The sequence below is a fragment of the Thermobia domestica genome, chromosome 14, assembly GCF_964235325.1.
Source record: "Thermobia domestica chromosome 14, izTheDome1.hap1.1, whole genome shotgun sequence".
NCBI classification, from domain to species: domain Eukaryota; kingdom Metazoa; phylum Arthropoda; class Insecta; order Zygentoma; family Lepismatidae; genus Thermobia; species Thermobia domestica.
Genome location: NC_137467.1, coordinates 171,705,346 through 171,726,537, shown reverse-complemented (window position 1 = coordinate 171,726,537; position 21,192 = coordinate 171,705,346).

Below are 21,192 nucleotides of genomic sequence, written 5' to 3'. Positions count from 1 at the left end.
ATACGGTTTGTAAGAAAAGAGTGAATGAGCCTCAAATAGCACATGGGAAGGTTGAACGACTGAAGTTTTTGAATTAGTCCATAATGCCAAACCTTATCAAAAGCCTTTTCTAAATCCATGAGTATAAGACATGAGGGGAATGCTTTGTTATACTGGTTTGTGATGATAGTGCTAAGACGAAGCAATTGATCATTTATTGAGAAACGTGGTCTGAAGCCTGCTTGATGAATAGGTAGTTTGTTACGTGTTTCCAGGTATGAATGAAGCCGGCACACGAGAATTTTCTCTAGTAGCTTACTGAACACTGATGTAAGTTGGATTGGTCTATAAGAGCTGACAGAATGTATAGGCTTATTTGGTTTATGAAACATGCAGACTTTTGATACTTTCCATTCCAATGGATAGAGACCAGTTTTTAGGATGAAATTGTAGATTGCGACAAGGAGGACCAGCAGCGATTGTGGAGCTTCTTGAATATGACGGTAAGATACGTTATCAATTCCTGGTGCTGTGTTCTTTTTCCGCTTTAGTGCGATTTGAAGTTCGGAAGTAGTGATAGGTGCTGTAAGAGGATGCTCCGGATCAATGACATGCTCTGTGGAAGGTTGCAGAGCAGGGATGTGAGATAGGTTTATCCGTTCCGAACGTGTGGAAGCGGCAGAAGGAGTAAATACCGTCTGTAACTGAGAAGCAAAGGCGTTCGCTTTATCTTGATCCGAAAAGAGAGGTGTGCCATGGTCAATGAGAGGGTAGGTAGTTTTGGTGTTCTTCCCAGCAAGTTGATTGAAACGCTTCCAATATCTAGAAGGATGTGCGTCCTCAGATAAGTTATTACATGTTTTAATCCAGTTCCTACGTTTATATGCATCCAGATAGTTTTTAACTGTGCGTTGCCACTGACTGTGGCGCTGAAGAGACTCACGGTTTCCTGTTCGATAATAGTCGCGGAGATGTTGTCGCGCTTTCTGTGCAAGTGCAAGGTATGTAGGAGGCAATTTCGGTTTATAAGGATGTACTTGATCTTCCGGAATGTGATGCTGAGAGCTGCGTTGTATTGCAGTAGTGATTGTGTTGATACAAGAAGCGAGGTCAGTGTCATTGGTAGGTGGTGTTACACTATGAAGTGTATCCTCAATTTCTTGTCGGAATTCAGGCCAATGAGCCTTATCATATCTCAGGACAGAGCGAGGCGCAAGTACAGGACGAGTTGGCAGGCCATGCGTTAACGTTAGTTTTACTGGATGATGGTCACTACCAATAGAGTCGAGCACATCAAGCTGGCATTTATTGATGAGATTCACGGATGTAATAACAACATCTGGTGTAGTTTGGCTTATAGGTCTAGTGTGTTTAGGAAGAACATGAATATAGAGCTGAAGATGGTCAGTTATATACTCTTGAAATTCATCTTTTTCTCTAGCACTCCTACTATGGATGTTAATATCTGCCATGATAACGATATTGGAAAAGGTATTCGCTATATATCGGAAATATTCTAACGGTAAAGGTTGCCGTGGTCTAATATAGATTGTACTGAAATTTATGGTTATTGATGGGAAGTATATGGAACAAAGGAGGTACTCCGGGATATTATCGAAAGCTTGTGGGGTATATGTCCTAATTGGGTATTTTGGAGAATGCCCTATTGCGACTCCACCTTGGCCACGAGCCATGTGGTCGTGATAATCGTGACGTAGTAATAGATATCCAGGAATACGAGCTAATATAGTTGGTTTTAATGCGGTTTCGTTGAGAGCAAATACAGTGATATGTTCCTCGAGTAACAGAGCTTCTAACAAACATCTGTGTTGCAAAAATGATCGTATATTAACAAAGAGGAAACTAATCTCCATAGTGAAAAATATACAGATGAGTTTATACTGCAGTTTCCAGTGATCCAACATGGAAATGAACATAATTGTTGGAATAGGTGGCATGAAGATTTATGTGAAAAATTGATTTTGCGGCAGAAATGATATGTTGGGTAATATGGGCTCTCTGGAATGGAAAGATGTTTTGAAGTACTAAACTGGTAAAGCGGAGAAAATCTTCTACTGTGAGTGGAGGTAATATGGATTGATTAGGTTGCACTGTAGTGTCTGTTGTTTTTAATGGTACAGTTAATTCCGGACGTTCAGGTGTTGGTGCTGGTTTAGCTTTGCAACGGTAGCTGTACGTAGGATGAAGCCCACTACCACATGTGTTGCATTTGGGTGGTCCTTGTAGATTAGGACAAGTTTTGGTGTCATGGAGCCCCGAGCAATAGCCACATTTCGGTTGATTAGGACAGTTGGCTGTAGTGTGATCATTGTATATCTGACACTTTTCACAGCGAAGCGGTAAAGGTCCGTTAGTCTTAGATGGTTCAACACGATGTATTCGCTTATAGATAGGTGCGCCAAATCGAAGAAGATAATCAATAATGTCCTGTCGCTGAGATAGAACGCGTACTAGGTATGTCGGACCATTATTATTTCTAATGCGAATGCATTTATCAACTGAAATTCCTTCTTGTTTAAGTTCTTCCTGAATTTCCGCATCTGTTAGATCGGGTGAAACACCTTTAATTACAACAGATAGAAAAGGTGGCTTTCTAGGTGGCGGAGATTGTTTCTGTCTTTTATCCGTTAGCTTAGTAAGTTTAGCGTTCTTACCAAAGATTTCGTAAGAAGCTTTATTACGTATAGTTATTCCAAAGTTTGGATCTTTCGATTTTAGTATGTAACCATTTTTGGTTTTCACTATTTGAGCTAAAGTATCCCGGACGCGAGGAACATACTTCATTATTTGGAGAAAGATCATTTTTGGATTGGTGTATTTAGCGTCGTAATCAGTGAGAAGGAAATGATAAAGTTCGAGATTAGCTTGTGATGAAAGATTTGGAGACACCGGAGTAGAATTTTGTTGTGGATCGATCTCGATATCCATGGAAGGTAGTGGTGAACGGGACCGTATACGTTTCGCAGACTGAGTAGATTCGTTAGATGGATGCCGATCTTTAGATGTATTTGACAAAGGCTCGTTTCCCCATGAGAAATGCCGGGTGCGAGTGGATGGCCCGCGGTGTGCCGGTTGTGTTAGAGAAGTACTTGGATTAGAATGAATAGTTTGAGGTAAACCAGTATGTCGTCCAGGTCTCGATTGTCCAAGTGAGTTGCCAGAGTCCGCCATAGTGATGAAATACCCAAGGGCCGAAGCCCAAATGAGGATGAAGGTGAAAGAAAGTATGACAAGATGAGGTTCAAAAAGCAAGCTGCCCTCCGAAAGTGAAAACTTTCGTCAATCCTCTGAGTGCAGTACGTGTGCTATGCTCACAAATGCGTATTGCTACACTTGATCCTCGCTCGCACATTAACTCACACAAGAGAGGTTAGGCCTCTTGATTCAGTATGATGTTTTACGAGCGTTTTTTTTTTTTTTTTTTTGTAAAGGTTACAGGGTTAGGGATTGGTAGTGTAAACTTTATTCATCTATTTTCTTTTCAACATTGTATGCTTGTAATGTGTCTCCTAAACCCTAGCCATTAGAGGGTTACGCCCTCTCTTTGGCACAGAATTGATGACACTGGTGGGTTTATAGCATATAAGATGGTCTAAGTGCAATTTTATAAACGAATAGTGCTGAAAGTAACAATAAACAAAACATCAAGTGAGTGAATAAATATAAATGTACATATAAGTAAACAAAATACATATATAAATGGTGCAAGTATAAACAAAATGGAACTTTGGCATGGAAGCAGTGCGTTGTATTTGTATGAAATAAACATGATAGTATAAAATGAAATGCAGTGCGTACACGTCACAGTCACAAACATAATGTTAGATACACGAATGCATGTTAGTTCTTCTGTCTCGGGGCGACTCGAGACTGATGGAGACACGTGGAAAGCCCAAAGTTAGTATTGAATTGAGACATAGTGCTATAATGGAAACAGATGATGAAGATGATCTGGTATAAGATATATATGAAAGATGTCGTGTTCTTCAGCTGTAGGATGTGCTGATTTTAGGTATAGCGTGAGGAGAACGTTTAACGGTGTATGCAGGTATTTATGCGGGGTGTCAGTTTCAGCATCGGCTTGTAAAGTGTCTAGGAGTAATGGATGGGAGACTGGTAGACGAGAGAGTATGTATTTCAAACGGAGGTCTGCAAGATGTTCAATAAGTTGAGGAAAGTTGATGTGTTCGTATGTCATGAGGTTCGGGTATGGTAATTTTATGCGATATGCAAGTCTAATGGCATGGCGTTCTAGTATCGATAATCGGTCGTAAAACTTTGTTGGAGCATTGCACCAAGCAATGTGGCCAAATGTTAAAATGGGCCTGAGGAACATTTTGTATGTGTTGATTAAGAGAGGTGCGTGTAAACCCCAAGTAGTTCCTGTTAGACGCCGTAGAAGATTGAGGCGCAAAGTGGCCTTTTGTGTTATTTTCTCTAAATGAGCTTTCCAACTTAATTTAGAGTCGAAAACAACCCCAAGATATGTAGCTGTAGGTGTTGGTCGAAGTAGATGGCCTTCTAGAGATATATTAAGGTTGCGAGGGTTACGTTGAACCTTGGAGCGGCGTTTAGGAGGTAGAAATACCAATGCTTGTGTTTTGGAGGCATTTAAAGTTAGTCGCCAAGTAGTGCACCATTGCATAAAATTATTTAGAGTTGATTGTAAGGTTGTGTTGATCTGATGCATGGTCTTGCCCAGAGCTAGAAACGCCGTATCATCCGCGTATTGAAATAAGTACACATTCTGTGTAGGTTGTGGGATATCGGAGGCGTACAGTATATAGAGAAGTGGGCTGAGTGCAGAACCCTGTGGAACTCCGGAGTATGGAAAAATAGGACGGGAGATGGCAGATCCTATGTAAACATATCCGATTCTATTAGTTAAAAAGGTATATATAAAACGTAAATAACTGATCGGAAGTTTAAGTTTCTGCAGCTTTCGTATCAGCCCATAATGCCAAACTTTGTCGAATGCTTTCTCCAGATCCATTAACACGAGACATGATGGGAGACCTTTGTTATATTGATTGGTGATAATCGTCGAAAGACGAAGTAACTGGTCATTAATCGAAAATGTGGGTCGAAAGCCCGCTTGATGTGTAGGTAATAAATTATGTTCATGGATATATGGATGAAGCCTTTGTACCAGGACTTTTTCGAATAGTTTACTAAAGACTGATGTGAGCTGGATAGGGCGATAAGACGTTACATCATGTGCCGGTTTATGAGGTTTGAGAAACATGCAGATTTTGGATACTTTCCAATCCAGAGGATAAAAGCCGGTACGCAGAATAAAGTTGTATACTGCAACAAGTAACGTAAGCAAAGAAAGCGGAGCCTCCTTTAGTAGCCGGTAGGAAATACGATCAATGCCTGGTGCAGTATTGCGTTTCTTATGCAGTGCACGTTGAAGTTCCTGAGTAGTGATTGGTGATGTAAGAGGGGCTTCCTCATCCAGTATGTGTAACAGTGACGGCTGTAGAGCAGGAATAGTAGCCAAGTCGGTACGGTTACGTAAATGTGGAGATACTGCAGGTGTGAAAACTGTCTGCAATTGCGTCGCAAAAGCGTTGGCCTTATCTAGGTCAGTAAATAGAGGAGTACCATTGTCCAAAAGTGGATACGAAAGTTTAGTAGTTCTGCCTGTGAGTCTGTGGAAAGATTTCCAATACCGGCTTGGAGATGCTTCGTCGTTTAATTTATTACAGGCGCTGATCCAGCTTCGACGTTTGTATGCTAGGAGATAATTAGTTACTGTGCGATGCCATTGCCGATGATGATGAAGACATTCCTCGTTTCCGGTTTGTTTGTATTCACGGAAATGTTGGCGTGATTTTTGTACTAAAGACAGATATTGAGGAGGCAATTTAGGTTTAGAAGGATAAAGTTTCTCCTCAGGGATGGTTTGTTGAGCACCGGTACGTATGATATCTGTGATCTGGTTGACTGTGTAATACATTTCGTTTTCAGAAGTTGGTGGATGAAGGGTGGAGACCTGGTTGTGTATGAACTGCCGAAATTGAGGCCAGTCGGCTTTATCATAACGAGGAATAATATGAGGTTTTAACTTCTTTACAGAGGAACGACCCTTGTGAATGGACAGTTTGATCGGACAATGATCACTCCCGATCGTGTCGAGAACCTGCAATTCACAGTCATTTACAAGCGATAAAGAAGTGATTACTACATCTGGAGTTGTTTGACTGGCTGGTCGAGTGGGACCAGGAAGGTTGTGAATATAAAGTTGTAGGGTGGTTGAAATAAATTCCGTAAAACGTTCTCTTTCCCTCGCACTTCTGCTATGAATGTTTATGTCGGCCATAATAATTATATTTTTAAAATTACGGGCTATATAATCGAAAAAAGAAAATGGTATTGGATGCCCAGGGCGGATATATATAGTGGCTACATTTACTGTGAGAGAAGGATAGTATATAGAGAAGAAGAGATGTTCAGGTAGCTGTGCAAATGCAGGAGGATTGTATTGCCGATAAGGAAGTTTTGGAGAAAAGCCAATCAGTACTCCTCCTTGAGCGCGCGCATGTGCATCATGGTAATCGTATCGTTGAATTTGATACCCTGAAAGCCGCGCAGAAATTGTTGGTTTTAAAGCTGTTTCATTGAGAGCCACAATATCAACTCTCTCTTCTAGCAGGAGTGGCTCTAGAAGTACTTTGTGTTGATGAAATGATCGAATGTTTACAAAGAGTAAAGTCAAAGCCATTATGTAGACTGCCATGTTGGTTTCAGACTGCTGTTTCTAGAGGTGCGATGTGGAAGTGGACAAAATTGCCTGCATATGTAGCTGTAAAGTTTAGGTTGAACAAAGATTTAGCTGTTGAAATGGCAACCCGAAGAATGTGTTCGCGTTGGAATGGAAAAACATTTTGGAGTACTATGGTGATGTAACGAAGGAGATCTTCGACAGTGAGAGGCTGAGCAAGAGACTGAGTAGGTGGCGTGGATTTGTCGAAGCTTTGTACTGGTACTGTGAGTTCTGGACGTTCAGGTTGTGCTTGTGGTTTACCCTTACAGCGATAGCTGTAGGTTGGATGATGTTCGTTACATGCAGAGCAAGTTGGTGGTTGCTGCTGATTTTTACAAGCTTTTGTTTCATGAGGTCCACTACAGTACCCGCATTTAGATGTGTTTGGACATTGGTATGTCAAGTGAGAATTATAGGTTTGACACTTCTCACATCGGATTGGTAGAGGCCCTGTTGTCTTGGAAGGTTCAACGCGATGGAGTTTCTTATATATAGGAGCTCCATGACTTAGGAGATAGTCTAAGGAAGTTTGATTTTGCGATAGAACGCGAACCATGTAGGTGGGGCCATTGCTATTTTTAATACGAATGCACCTGTTAACATCGATTCCCTCTTGTTTGAGCTCTTCGAGAATCTCTTCGTCGCTTATTTCAGGTATCACTCCTCTGATAACTACAGAAAACATGGGTGGTTTTCGAGGAGGTGGTGGTTGTTTGATTTTCCTATCAGCTTGTTTTACTAGTTTTGCAGTTTTGCCAAAGATCTCATAAGATGCTTTGTTTCGGAGTGTAGTACCGAAATTCGGGTCCTTAGAACGGATAATAAAGCCATTCCGGGTTTTAACAATATTTTCCATGCTAGCTCGTGGTAGGTACTTGAAGATTTGTAGAAACACCATCTTAGGATGAGTGTATTTTGTATCGAAATCTGTCAGTAGAAACGTGTAGATTGGTTCTTTGGTGTTGTAGATATTTGAAGATGAAGCGTTAGCAGTGTCCATTGCAGAGTCTTTGTTGGTCGTTAGAACAGGAGACCGAGATCTATCACGAGGCCGTTTACTGGAGTGAGCAGAGTCACCAGAATCAGTACGATCTCTGGGTCTAGTTACTCGCGAACTGGTTTGACTACCCCATGAAAGGTGCCTGGTACGACCGGAGCGAGATATATTCTCACGGTCTCCTACAGAAGAACCAGGAGCCGGTGGCCCCACGTATGGTGGTAGGTTCTTGTGCATTGGTCCCAAGACCAGCACAACCTATCCGTGTGATTTTACTAGTTTGAGAAATGAAGTGAAAGTGAAAGAAATAATGAGGAAGATGATGATATTTCAAAAATATAAGCGACCCTCCGAAAGTGTTAACTTTCGTCAATCCTCTAAACAACGTAGGTCTGCGATGCTCACAAGTGCGTCTGCTACACCTGATCCTTTTTACGAGCGACCGAGCTCTAACCTATAATCTTAGCATTCAAACCTTTGATTTACGGTTATTTGTGATTTCACGTTTATAACAAAGACAAATATTTTTAAAAGAGTGTAGTTTAAATAAATTACTGAAATAAATATTTTTCACAAAGTTTATCCTTTTAAATTATTGTTCAAAGGCCTTTGCCTTTAGTAAGCCTTCTCCGAAATACATGCAAATGAATTGTGCTGCCATCTTTGGAGCTCTTTTAAAATACACATATATGTTTCTCGACAATGAGATCTCAGAAACTATAGGCTCTAGAAAGATGACGTTTTCACTGATCGATTGCAAATTTCATGTAGATTGTCCAGTTCTAATTGAATATTTAAAAAACATGGGCACTATTTCTTTAGTACATTTTTACGGGTACATTGGAAGTGTTGAACTTTCAAAAAGATAAAATAAAACATCACATCCTAATCATTACACATTCCAACACCACACTGTTGTATATAGCGGTTGTATATGTCTCCGGCATTTGTTTCATAGCCAAATAATAATGGAAAAGGAAGGATAACCATTTCCTGAAGGATGTCTATATTATCAGGCTGAATTTCTTTAAGGAGTTAGTTTATACTTAAACTTACGTCTTCCCGAAAATTTTATTTAACGTCTAGTTTTAACGTACAGGTTTTGAACTAATTCTCTGCTGTGTAACGTCACAATATAACCATCAATGCTAATTTTATGAGGACAATTCTGCCAGTGGGGTTTAGAATGTTACAACCTAGAGAACACATCAAACGTCAGAAAATTGCAAAATGACACACACAATATATTACAATGTGGCTAAACTCAGAAAGTGGCTATAGAAGTGAAAAGCATATGGCTAAAAAGCCACTTTTGGCTCTTTGGAAATTATGTGACTAACGACGTTCTCAAAATGGCCAGATCTCGTCACAAAGTGGCTAAATTGGCAACCCTAGTCGCAATACGAAGCAACTTACGCACAACCATGCCATGGTACATGGGGTATGTGCCATTCACATTCCTCACATTCCAGTGAAGCATGTAAAAGTACCTTTCAAGTGTCAGAAATTCCTCGAAAGGCACGTACCTAGCGACACGTGCTATGCATATGAAATGTACATTTTTCAAGTACCAGGTACGTAAACGGTACATATGGAACTTAAATGGCACGTTCCTAGAATGTACCTGGTTGGGTGGGCCGATAATAACAATTGAAGCGAACGTAGCGAAGCTATCATATACACGTTTGAGATATTTAAATGTTGAAACAAGTTGCAGCCAAATGCCAATGCAAGAATCTAAAATAAGTAACAATAATAATAGTAAACAGTATTCATCTAAACCTAGGCCAAATCTATAACCAGAAAACTAACGAGGGAAGTATCAATGAGCTCATATCGAAACCTACCGTAAAATTTCACCCAGAGGAAGGAAGGCCCACAGAAAGACCACACACAAAAAAAGCAGCTGCGTTTTTGAAGTGGAATTAACCAAAATGGCAGATTGAAATATCGTGTATCCATTTCGACAATTGCACAATACGTTCAGTGCCACCCCTTGTAAACTGCCTCTTAATAATAAAAAGTCAATAACAACAATGTGGGTACATACTATACCTAAGGGACAGTCATACGGTAGGTCAACCTTGACTGCAGCCATCTTGAAATCCGCCATCTTGAAGGCAGGTCAAGTTTTGTAAATAGGAATAGGACAATATGGTACATGATTTTGGGCTAGAATTTAAGCAGAAAAACAATGGTAGCCATAGTTTTAAGATACGTGCATTTCGTAAACAGTTACAGGCATCTTTATTGTGTATGTTTCCATGTGCACAACTCCCGAATGAAGCAGCTGTCCAAAAATAAGTTGTCGCTATTAAAATGTAACTCCTACTCGATAGTTCCACAATACATTTCAATATATTACAAATTGGGAAAATATAGAGGGTGTATCCTGTATTTTTGTAATTTACGAATTGTTGGACAGCTGCTTCATTCGGGAGTTGTGCACATGGAAACATACACAAAAAATATGCCTGTAACTTTTTACCAAATGCACGTATCTTAAAACTATTGCTACCATTGTTTTTCTGCTTAAATTCTAGCCCAAAATCATGTACCATATTGCTCTATTCCTATTTACAAAACTTGACCTGCCTTCAAGATGGCGGATTTCAAGATGGCTGCCGTCAAATTTACCTTGCCGTACGACTTCCCCTTAGGTATAGTATGTACCCACATTGTTGTTATTGATTTTTTATTATTAACAGGCAGTTTACAAGGGGTGGCACTGAACGTATTGTGCAATTGTCGACATAGATACGCGCCATTTCAATCTGCCATTTTGGTTAATTCCACTTCAGAAACGCAGCTGCTTTTTTGTGTGTGGTCTTTCTGTGGGACTTCCTTCCTCTGAGTGAATTTTACGGTAGGTTTCGATATGAGCTCATTGATACTTCCCTTGTAAGACAGGATAAGGACTGAGATTATTTTCGTGGAGCTAACTTTCAGTTCACCGTACCTTGGTACATATAGATCAACAAACAAGTGAAAAATGTTTTGGGGGATTTAGTCTCCTGGTCACCCCAGCCATGGGCCTGCAGCAACCGTCAACAATGTAATGTCGGTGAGTAGTGCAACATATTATTCTTATTGAATTTTATTTACTATTTTTGCAATACAATTAGGCGGTGTTGCACAACAACCAGTCAACCCACAAAAATTTTAAAAATGAGTTAACCCTGCTGGTGGGTTCGAACATATGTAAGGAATATACCAAAAAATACTGGTAACGCGTTTGCGATTGGTCTGCCATCTATGAAGAGAAAATTCAACCCACATATGGTAATATCTTGGGGGGGAAAAGAAACTTATAACTGCGATTTCCCCAAAACTGCACAAGTGCGAGGCGTTGTGTGTTGAATGGTTGTTGCATAACACCGCCCAATTATAAACTAGTTTATTTTTTCAGAATTTTAAATTATAATGACGGTCTTTGAGAGATATCGATAAAGATTAAAATTGTTTTCAGTTTTTTCCCTCTTAGTTTGAAGCTATAAAATTTTATTTTTTTAATCGAAGTGACTTCACTCAAAAACCACCGCTGCGAAAAAAGAATGACACTTTTTTTTTGCAACCCACACATACAGAACAAATCACCTATATTAATGTTATACTCAGTTGGAAACAGGAGCGAATCCAGGACAGACTTCTGGGGGGGGGGGCGGTGGGTTGTAATACTGCTACTTAGAAGTACATTTAAGAGCTCCATGTGGGGGTGATCGCTCCGATCGCCCCCCTGGATCCGCCCCTGGTTCGAGTCTAGGAATTCATTCGTTTACACTGAACCAATTTCAATTCCAATTAAGATTAGTTATTCTGAAATTTATAAGAAGAAAGTACTGCGATGGTTCGTGAAAATCAGAAACTTCTTACGAAAGTTAATGTCGAACTTTTTTCTTAATTATTATGTTGGTGATGATTTCTCTTCTCTTTTGAATTATATTATTATCATTATTTTATGTTCTCAGATTGGTCGACTAAATTAGATCTTTCTATCATTTCTCACCTTACAAATTCGTGAACAGAGTGCGAATGAAAGTATTACAGGTTGGCATTCAAAAATCAGGCTATCAATAATTTTGTTACTTACAGATTAGTTTTCGGAGCGCATTCTCAAATTTATCCCGATGGTAGTTTCTGTTTCCTGGAGGCGTCGTTTAACTTTTGATGCCGCTATAATCGATGAGTCTTGATTTTACTTAGTAACAGACATTCCTTCTCATTTTATAATTGATTTGCTATATTCTTTTTTAAAAAGAACTCTAAAGTTAATAATTTTCTGTTAAGTATGCAAAACACTTCCTGTTAGAAAGAAGAGTTCCGAACAAGTACAAAAAAGCAAAGTTATCAACACACCCAAATCTCTCAGCCAAGATGATTCGTAAATTTTTATTTATCAAATTTAATACATATAATCGATCAAAGACAAGTACATAGGAACTGTCGAGTAAGTTATGACATCAATTCTGCCAAGTTCTTGAAATAAAGTTTCTCATTTTGAAAGTGTTTGAAGAACTTGACCAAGTTGGTTACGTTATTAATACAGGCAAATTCTTCAGCCAATCTAAGTTATAATCTCTTGTAACTAGTTGTCCAAGTACTTCAAATACTTTCAGGATGAGAACATTTATTTCAAAAACATGACAGAAACGATAGCATCACTTACTCGTACATTGGCTGAAGAATTTGGCTTTATTGATAACATAACCAGTTGTGCAAGTTGTTCAAATACTGTATATCCCCGACGGTCCTCCACACGTAAGATTTGATACATTTGATACATCATCACTAATAAGTATGTGAAATTTGGTGTTGTTGACAATATTAGTTGCTTAGCACTTGTATCGTGAATATGATCTTTTCGATCTATCGTTGCCTGTGTAAATCTGCCTTGCAGTGCGGCCGCAATTTCACTGCCAAATTTTGTCAACAAAGTATACATTTCGACCTCGCCAAGTTTACTTGTTAGGAAAACTATGAGTTATGTTTGTATCGCATATTATTTTGTGTAATAAAGTTCTCTGCTAAATCTCTTTTTTTATTTTAATGAACTTCCGAACTTTGGTATGTATAAGAATCGGAAGTATTATAGAAAAAACGTATTCGTCCGCCTATTTGTCACTGTTAATAAGTATCAGAGAGGTTGTATTCAATCGATTAAGCGTTCCAACAATACATTGCATTTACAACCTTAACTCTCTACTGAAACCGGAAGTAGTAGACATCTACCACCACTTCCGGTTACAATATTAATTTTAATAGACCATAAACGGTAAGAGACAACGAGAAATGACTTTTTGATATGTCGTTAAGGTCCCAAGATTAAATTTTATCTGGGTAATTTCCCCTCATTTTTCAAACCAAAATTGTTGAAAATCCATGATTTTTAGTTTCAATATTAATCGTCATAGTGGAAAAATGTTAATATATAGAGAAAAATAGATTTTTTAAATGGATTCAGTACCACAAGAATATGTTCAACTTCTGATTTATAGCTTATTTTAACCGGAAGTAGTAGAAATCTATCATATCTAGTTTCAGTATTAGTAAAGTGTGTCCCATGAATAACACAATTTTTGAAATGCCCGCTGTTTTTGTTCTAGTAAGTTGGCAGCCCTCAACGTTACATGATTTTCATGTGTTGTCTTAGTAATTAGTAGTTCGTATACGTGTGAAGCGCTCCATTCCTACTTATATAGAGAATAGATGACGATCATACGCTATTCGGCGCCCCGTGACTAGTAACCACAAAGATAATATATGGAAAACGTGCAACAGTCAATGCTGCCAACTTACTAGAATGGAAATAGCGGACATTTCAAAAGTTGCCTTTTTCATGGGATAGGGGAAAGTCGTCTGGTATCGGACAGCGGGTGGTATCGGACAAAAGCAGTTTTCGTTATTTCCTGCTTAAGGCGGCACATGTCAAGCATACAGTGAGTTGATCAAAATGAACTAGCCAAGCCCACGCCATAGTGGATTTGTTCGATGAACGGTGTATCTCATGCTTCAAAGTGTTTGTATTTTTGCGAGTAATGAGGTGCACGGAGATAGATTTGTGTGCCTGCAACTTGTCACAAAGTAAATGTATTGATATATTATTGCAATCATAGTATTTATTAGGATGTGTATATATTATAATTTAGGCGTATAGTTGCCTTCGTGTTGTTACAAACCGGTAGATAGCCATTCATAAGTTGCAAGTCTTTCGGCTGGTATCGGACAAAAGGGAATCGGGTGGTATCGGACAAAACACTGGTAAGTAAACTTGTCGTTTTTTAATGGTTTCTGGCTTTTTCAGAAAACCATGGGGAAAATACGTGGCAATTGGGATGAAGAAAGTATAAAGTTGGTCATTTACAAACTTATTTCCAAAGAAGCACATGTGGCCAGTGCTAGATATGGTGTTCCTTAGAGTACATTAGGAGATCGTATCGAAAACTGTCGGAAGGGAAAGAGGTAACAGCTAAGCCTCGCTGCTCGGATAACAAAGGCACATTTAGTAGAACGTGACCAAGAAGAAATACTATACAATCATGTAAAGGCTTTGTATAGTTAACTAGTCTAATGCCACTAAGAATACCAGATTGTTTTAAAACTAGTTTACAAACTTGCTGGAAAAAACATTATAATCTGCTGGGAGTCTTTTGATGATTGGATACAGTGCAATATGTGTAAAGGCTTGGTCCAATGTGACATGAACAATGTGAAAATTTTGAAGGCAGACTGTTTTATCATTGTGATTTGTGTCAGAATAAAAAAAAACATCTCTTGATGAGACTAAGAATTTTAAGATCTATTTTTTACTCTTATTTTAGGCTGTATTTCAAAGCGTAATAAAACTCTATTTTGAGTGTAAGAAGTCTTGTAAGTAAACAGCTAATATTTGCAATTAGTTCTGTTATTAAATTACCTCAAAAGACCAATTCTCTATAGTTTTATGTTTGTCCGATACCACCCTCCACTTTTTAAGAATGCTAATTTGTATTACCTTTGATTTTTTACAAAAACATATATTAATAGTTTTTACCTGTCAAATCACCTTTAACACGTTGTGTGTAAGATACCAAGGTATCATTTTGTGCATTAAATAATTTGATATAGCTATTTTTCAGAATGACAAACTGAAAAAAGCTATGGTGTCCGATACCAGACGACCTTCCCCTACGTACCCTATATTTGTAGCACGAAACTATAGTACATGGCGAGAAATGGCTATTACAACTGGAAGTTATACTACTTTCAGTTTGAGAATGGATTCACCGTTTGGACAGGGGTGCCCACAAGGGGGGGCATGACGCAAACTGCGTCATTGAAATATTTGGGGGGTTGGAAATCTATATAATTATGTTTGAGGGGGTGTAAAAATTAATCGAAAAGATTTTTTTTCATGGAAGAACACCTACGGATAGACAATTGAGGGGGGGTGCGTCATGGACATGAGGGGGGGTGGGCACCACTGGTTTGGAAGTCTAATGAAGTGTCACAATGTGAAAAGAAATTAACTTATGTAGACTGCCAAATTGCTTTGCACTACGTGTGAGAAATCTTACGCGATGTATCGGGATGTCCGTCTGTGAGCAAGTACCACACCTCTGTTGAAAGGGAAAGCGATAGTGTGTCAACTTCGGATTACATTATTTAAAATCCACAGATCAAAAACCAAATGTCGAAAAAAATGTCTGATATTAATTTATTATTGGGATACGGACAAAATCTCGCGGCCGAAACATCGCCGCCCAAAATCTCGCCGGCCAAAACCTCTAATATGTTCCGTTACTCATTCGCTTTTTCTATTAATAAAGAGCTCTCTAACAGTCATTTCCGATTATTTTTATATTTCTTTCCCCTCCTCCCCCATTTTGCGTGTAAACGGAATCGAAAGTGTCACTGTTCAACTCAGTGACCCCGAAAACTATGGATTCGACAGTAACTAATCCGACATTTTCAATCATTTTTATATATCACCCCCTCTCGCAAATTGCAAGATTGAATTTGGATTTCCCGCCCTTCCCCTGCTTCATTTGACACCGACCGCTTTCTTCCAAAGACAAAAAAAAAAAAAAATGGCTTTTCACTTCCTAACATTTATTTCCATCCAATATTCTTCCCAGCTATCCTCAATTTTTTTTTAAACATATTATTGATTTTGTCTTCAAATTCCGTAACACGCACCATATTATCTGCAAACCGTATACACCAAATCATTTTATTTCCTACTGAAATGCCGCCTTCATTTTATAGGTTCTTTTTCAGTATCTCTTCTAGACAGATATTAAATAACGTTGGCGAGAGATAGTATCCCTGTCGAACTTCTCTTCCAATTTCACCCTCCTTTTTTTTCTTTCCTCCCCTACTTTAACACTTAATTGTTGGTTCATATGTTTTTTATGAGTTTCCCATTTTTCATTCCAACCCAACCTTCTTTAAAATTCCCATCAACAATTCCTAATTCACGCGGTCAAAATCCTTTCCTAGATCAATAAATACCACATACACCTCATTCCTTTTTCTCTGGTCGTTGGTTCGATCCCACTTCGTGCCAAGTGAACTTCGTGGTGGACAAACACCGCGTGCGTGGGTTTTCCTCGGGTTCTTCCGTTTCCTCCCACTTTCTTTATTCCACCATTCGCTTTATTTCTCATCATTACCGTCTCCTTTAGTATAGCCGGCACAATCTTGGGACGAAAACTGAAAGATTTCTTATTTCTTTCTCTTTTTTATAAACCTTTCACCGATCACCCTTAATAATACAATTACATTCGTTGTGCCCACGTCGACAGCGTCACAAAGTGTCGTATCTCAAAAAAAATCGAAAATTGAGATATTTTACTATGTAGTTGCATATACTGACTTCTACAATTTCCCAAAACGACACATCTGTAATGTGCGTTGTTTTGACGGTGGTGATGACGTCACTGTGTCGTATCTTAAGATGAAGCATATAAACCATTTTCACAAACAGTCGTATCTTGAGTTACGACAGTTTGTGAACAACAGATCTTTCGCAACTGGACAGATACGCCTATATTCTATATAAATACAAAGTGGCGAAAAAGTAGGTATACAGTCCCGTACTGATAAACTCATTGCTTTTTATATCATTTCTTATTATTATCCACTTAGTTTCTTTATCATTTGTTCCTAATGTATTTTTACTTATATCTTAAGCTCGGAACCGCCGAAGCAAATAAACGTATAAGCTAGAATGTTATACTTGATCAATACGGGGCTGTATACATATATATTTACACGGCATTGGGCGTCCTCAGGTTGCGGATCGACATAACATAATATTTTTGAGTTTTACGTCCCACTGTTATGCCGGTTAGGCTAAAGGAGACGATGATTATGAGAAATGAATGAAATGGTGGAATGAAGAAACTGGGAGGAAACGGGAGAACCCCGAGGAAATCTACGCACGCGGTATGTCTCCACCACAAAGTTCACTTGGCGGGAGCAGGGTTGGAACCTGCGACCCCATGAACCAGAGGTGAACGCTCTACCACTGAACCACCGCGGCCCCAGGTTGCGGATCGAGGAGAAGGCCTTTAGATAAAGAGGTTAGCTGCGAAGATATTAAATAAGCAGTCGCGGGCAGACAAGGAGTGGCCCTCCAGATTGGGGGTTTGGGTGAGGTTTCAAACTCATCCTATAATAGAAAAAAGGACACTTTTTCAGAAACAATCACAGAAGCCTCGGACCAAGACTGATAACTTGGCACGACATCAGCAAAAGAAAATGGACATGAGATTTGGAACATGGATTATTAGAATTGTTTATAGGGAGGCGCGTTAAAATCCGTAACGAATGAGTTAGAGAAATACAGGATGGACCTAGTAGGAGATCAGGTTGGTTACTATGATGGGGTATGCGGTGCAAACACGTAAGAACATCAGAGAAATTTCTCTCCGATTCTTTGAATCTAGGCATGGACAAAATGAGGGAGATTCAGTCCACAGTGCTATAAGCACACCTATTAAGCACTGTGGCAGTAATTTTGTACCCTCGGAACTTGAACCGATTGTTAAACTGGCAAGGAAAAAGAACCCATATACCGTACATTGTGTTGACAGAATTTATGTATGAGACTACATCTCTGTCCCAATGTCTTTGTATTCTGTCAGTTAGACGTGACGAAAATGGAGATCCAATCAACTGGACGGAAATGCGCGAAATGAAAGTGAACAAAGACTATCCAAACTGCATTCAGTTTAAGACAAGTCATTTTAAGGACACTTACATAACTATTTCCCTGAAAAGAACGCAGATTGAATCCACCAGATAGAAGTTCCTACTTTGCAGACTTGTCAAAAATTATCGCTCCAGAGAAGTACGAGGACTCGTTTTGATTGATTGATTGATTGATTTTTAACGTTCCTTTCAGCAGCAAGGCTATATGAGACGTGGACCCACTGATTAACGTGGAATCCGAACCACTTGAGCTCACGCCGAGAATCGAACCGGGGTCTCCCACGCCTACGAGGATTCGTTATCATTGTGTCCGGGCCCAACTCCAATTATTCGAAACCCTGAACATGTTCAATTATACGGAAACTTACCATTTTAGCCATCCTTCTCAAGTGCATTATCAAAGCATGCAATTTGCAAATTACTTTGCAAAATTTTATATTCTGGCAATGACAACTTGATAGCATTATTTTATGTTATGGTTAGTATGCTCTTAATATTGTGTTTCTTGTGTGTTCTCAGGAATTTCGTTTTACCCTCAAGAATCTCAGGAAGCATTTGTTAAATTATTTCACACAAAGTTGAAAAACACAAAGTTTTTCAATAAAGGTGCAATATATTCCGATCTTTCATCTGTTAATGTAGTTCTCAGTATAAAAAATATGCGTCGTATCTTTCATACAAGAGAGGATTACCATCGTTACAAACTGTCGTATCTTTTTCCCGCCAAATTTTCCACAAGCTTTTACAGGCAAATTCCATAAAACTTTCTACACTGATTTCTCATGAATTAAGTTATAACTTCGTAAATTTTCTCTTCTTTCGGTAAAATAGATTTTGATTTATGGCTGTTCAAAGTTGTGTGAAAACCTAAAAGTCGCTCTCCTGAAAAGTTTAGAAAACTGAGATACGACAGTTTGTGACGCTGTCGACGTTATGTCCCCTGCATTCGAACTGTTGCTCCTCAACTTTTTCATTTGTTCTTCCATACAACATTCGGTTCAGAATTCGAAGCAACATTTTTATTGTATAAGATATGTGACTAATAGTTCTATAATCGTCCATCTCTTTGGGTTCGATTTCTTAGCCATCGGTAATATGATTGTCAGGAAGTCTTTTGGCCACTCTTCAGTTTCAGATGTTTCATTACACAGTCGGAACAATACTTTCTTGCCCTTGTCCCTATATATTTATTGAATTCGATTGGTACCTTATATTATCTATCTGGGACATAGCTTTTTCAAACTTATACCGAAGAATACTGAATCCTTTATCATTCTCGCCTATTTTATTTTCTACTTCAACACCTAGGCCATGTGGTCTATCCCTACTCTCATCACTGGCGAAAATCCCGGGGTATGAGGGGGACATATCCCCTCCAATGTTGGAACTGGGGTTAATGTCCCCTCCAATAATCCGATTTGAAATGTGATTTTTTTTTTTTTGAAAATGTGATGATTTGTGTCCGATTACCACAAAAGAAAGTAAGATGAAATTAATGTCTTCACAGAATAAGCCTCAAATATGCTCGCCTCCTAATATTGAAGACAATTCTGCTCCCTGATCCTCCACACGGTTGTTTTTCAACTTCACAATTATTTTGAACATCGCTTAACAAAAAAAAAAGTCTTACTTGTCTTCTCCCCCAATGTTGAACACAGATTTACACCGCTGACTCTCATATAAGTCCTCAAGATATTCCTTCCATCTTCCTAAGACTTCATTTCTTTCGCTGACTACCTTCCCGTTCTTATTTTCTACTGTCATCGTAATACCACCTTGTTTCCTCCGCAGTTCCATAGATATCACCTCCTGTACATTTCAACACATTTCAAACCTCTTTCTAATTCTTCTATATCCTCGTACTTTCTTTTGTAAAATTCCTCCTTTGCTCTGTCTATTTCCCTTCGTAACTAGTTGTTTAACTTTCTGTACATCTTTCCCCCTCTTCCGTATCAACCTGTTTCCACGTCTTCCTTTCCTCCATTTTCTGCAACATCTGTTCTGTAACCCATTGTTTGTTAGCCGTTTTGTGTTCGTGGTAGCCTACCACTTCTTTTGCAGCCTGCTGTATGCAAATTCGAAGTACTTGTAGCGTCTGTTACTACCCATACCCATCCTTCCCTCGTTTGAGCATTTTCTTGGAATTTCTCGACGACTAGATTTATTAGTTCCTTGTTTTTCAACTTTTGAATATTCAACAGCTTGTTGCCTACTTTTCTTCTTCCTACATTTTTGAGGTGAATATCCACTTTGGCCAACACAAGGTTATGATCAAATAAAATGCAGCCCCGGGAAGGGGTTTCGCGTTCTTCAAGTTATTCCGATACGATACCTGTCCTGCGGATTTAGCAGGAGTTTTCGGCCCGAAGTTTCCTCTGGGCCTGAGTTGGGGTCAACTCATGTGGCACAGTGAAAAATGTGTATTGTTATACAAGTGTTTTCCTCATATCTATTCTATGAGAAACGGAATAGATATGAAGCAAAAATGTGTATTGTTATACAACCTTTTCCATCATATCTATTCAATCAACACAAAACTTGGTACACATATTTCCTAACCCCTATAGTATTTTTAGATATACATTTGGATTGTGTGCATTTACCCGGGCCCACTCCAGAGGGATCGAAAGTTGATGGTAGGGATTTTTGGAGGGAACATTCCCGACATTCTCCCAATTTTCCGTGTTCAAGTACATTATGGGTCCCAATACATAGCACATCTGGAAAGCTGAAGAGAATGAAGTATAAACCATGACTTCCCGATGAACAGTGTTGATGCAATAGCTATTTCACTGCGAGTTTACGATTTTCTTTATACTAACAGGGTTAATGGGCCCTAGGGACTTACTCCGTTGTTCATGTCAGTTATTTTTTTGTACATGAACACATCTTTGTTATGTTTATCGAATGGACTAGGTTTGGTTCGGATGTCCGGATGACAGGTTTATATCCGTTCCTTGTGGGTTTCTTTTTTCATTCACACCAGGCAAATGCCGGAATGTGTCTCAGCTAATGGTTCCACGTCGCTTCCTTTCTCCCTCCTCAATTCCCAGAGAAGTGTCATCGCCGAGACGTCATTCAACATACGTAATGGCTAACATGGCCATAAATGCTGAAAGCCAAGAAATCCAATATCTAATCCTAATTAAAGAAATGGCTGCTTTATAAATTCTTCTAATAGATGGCAGCATAGTAAGATGATCAATAGATTGATGTAGTGTTTGAGCAGTGC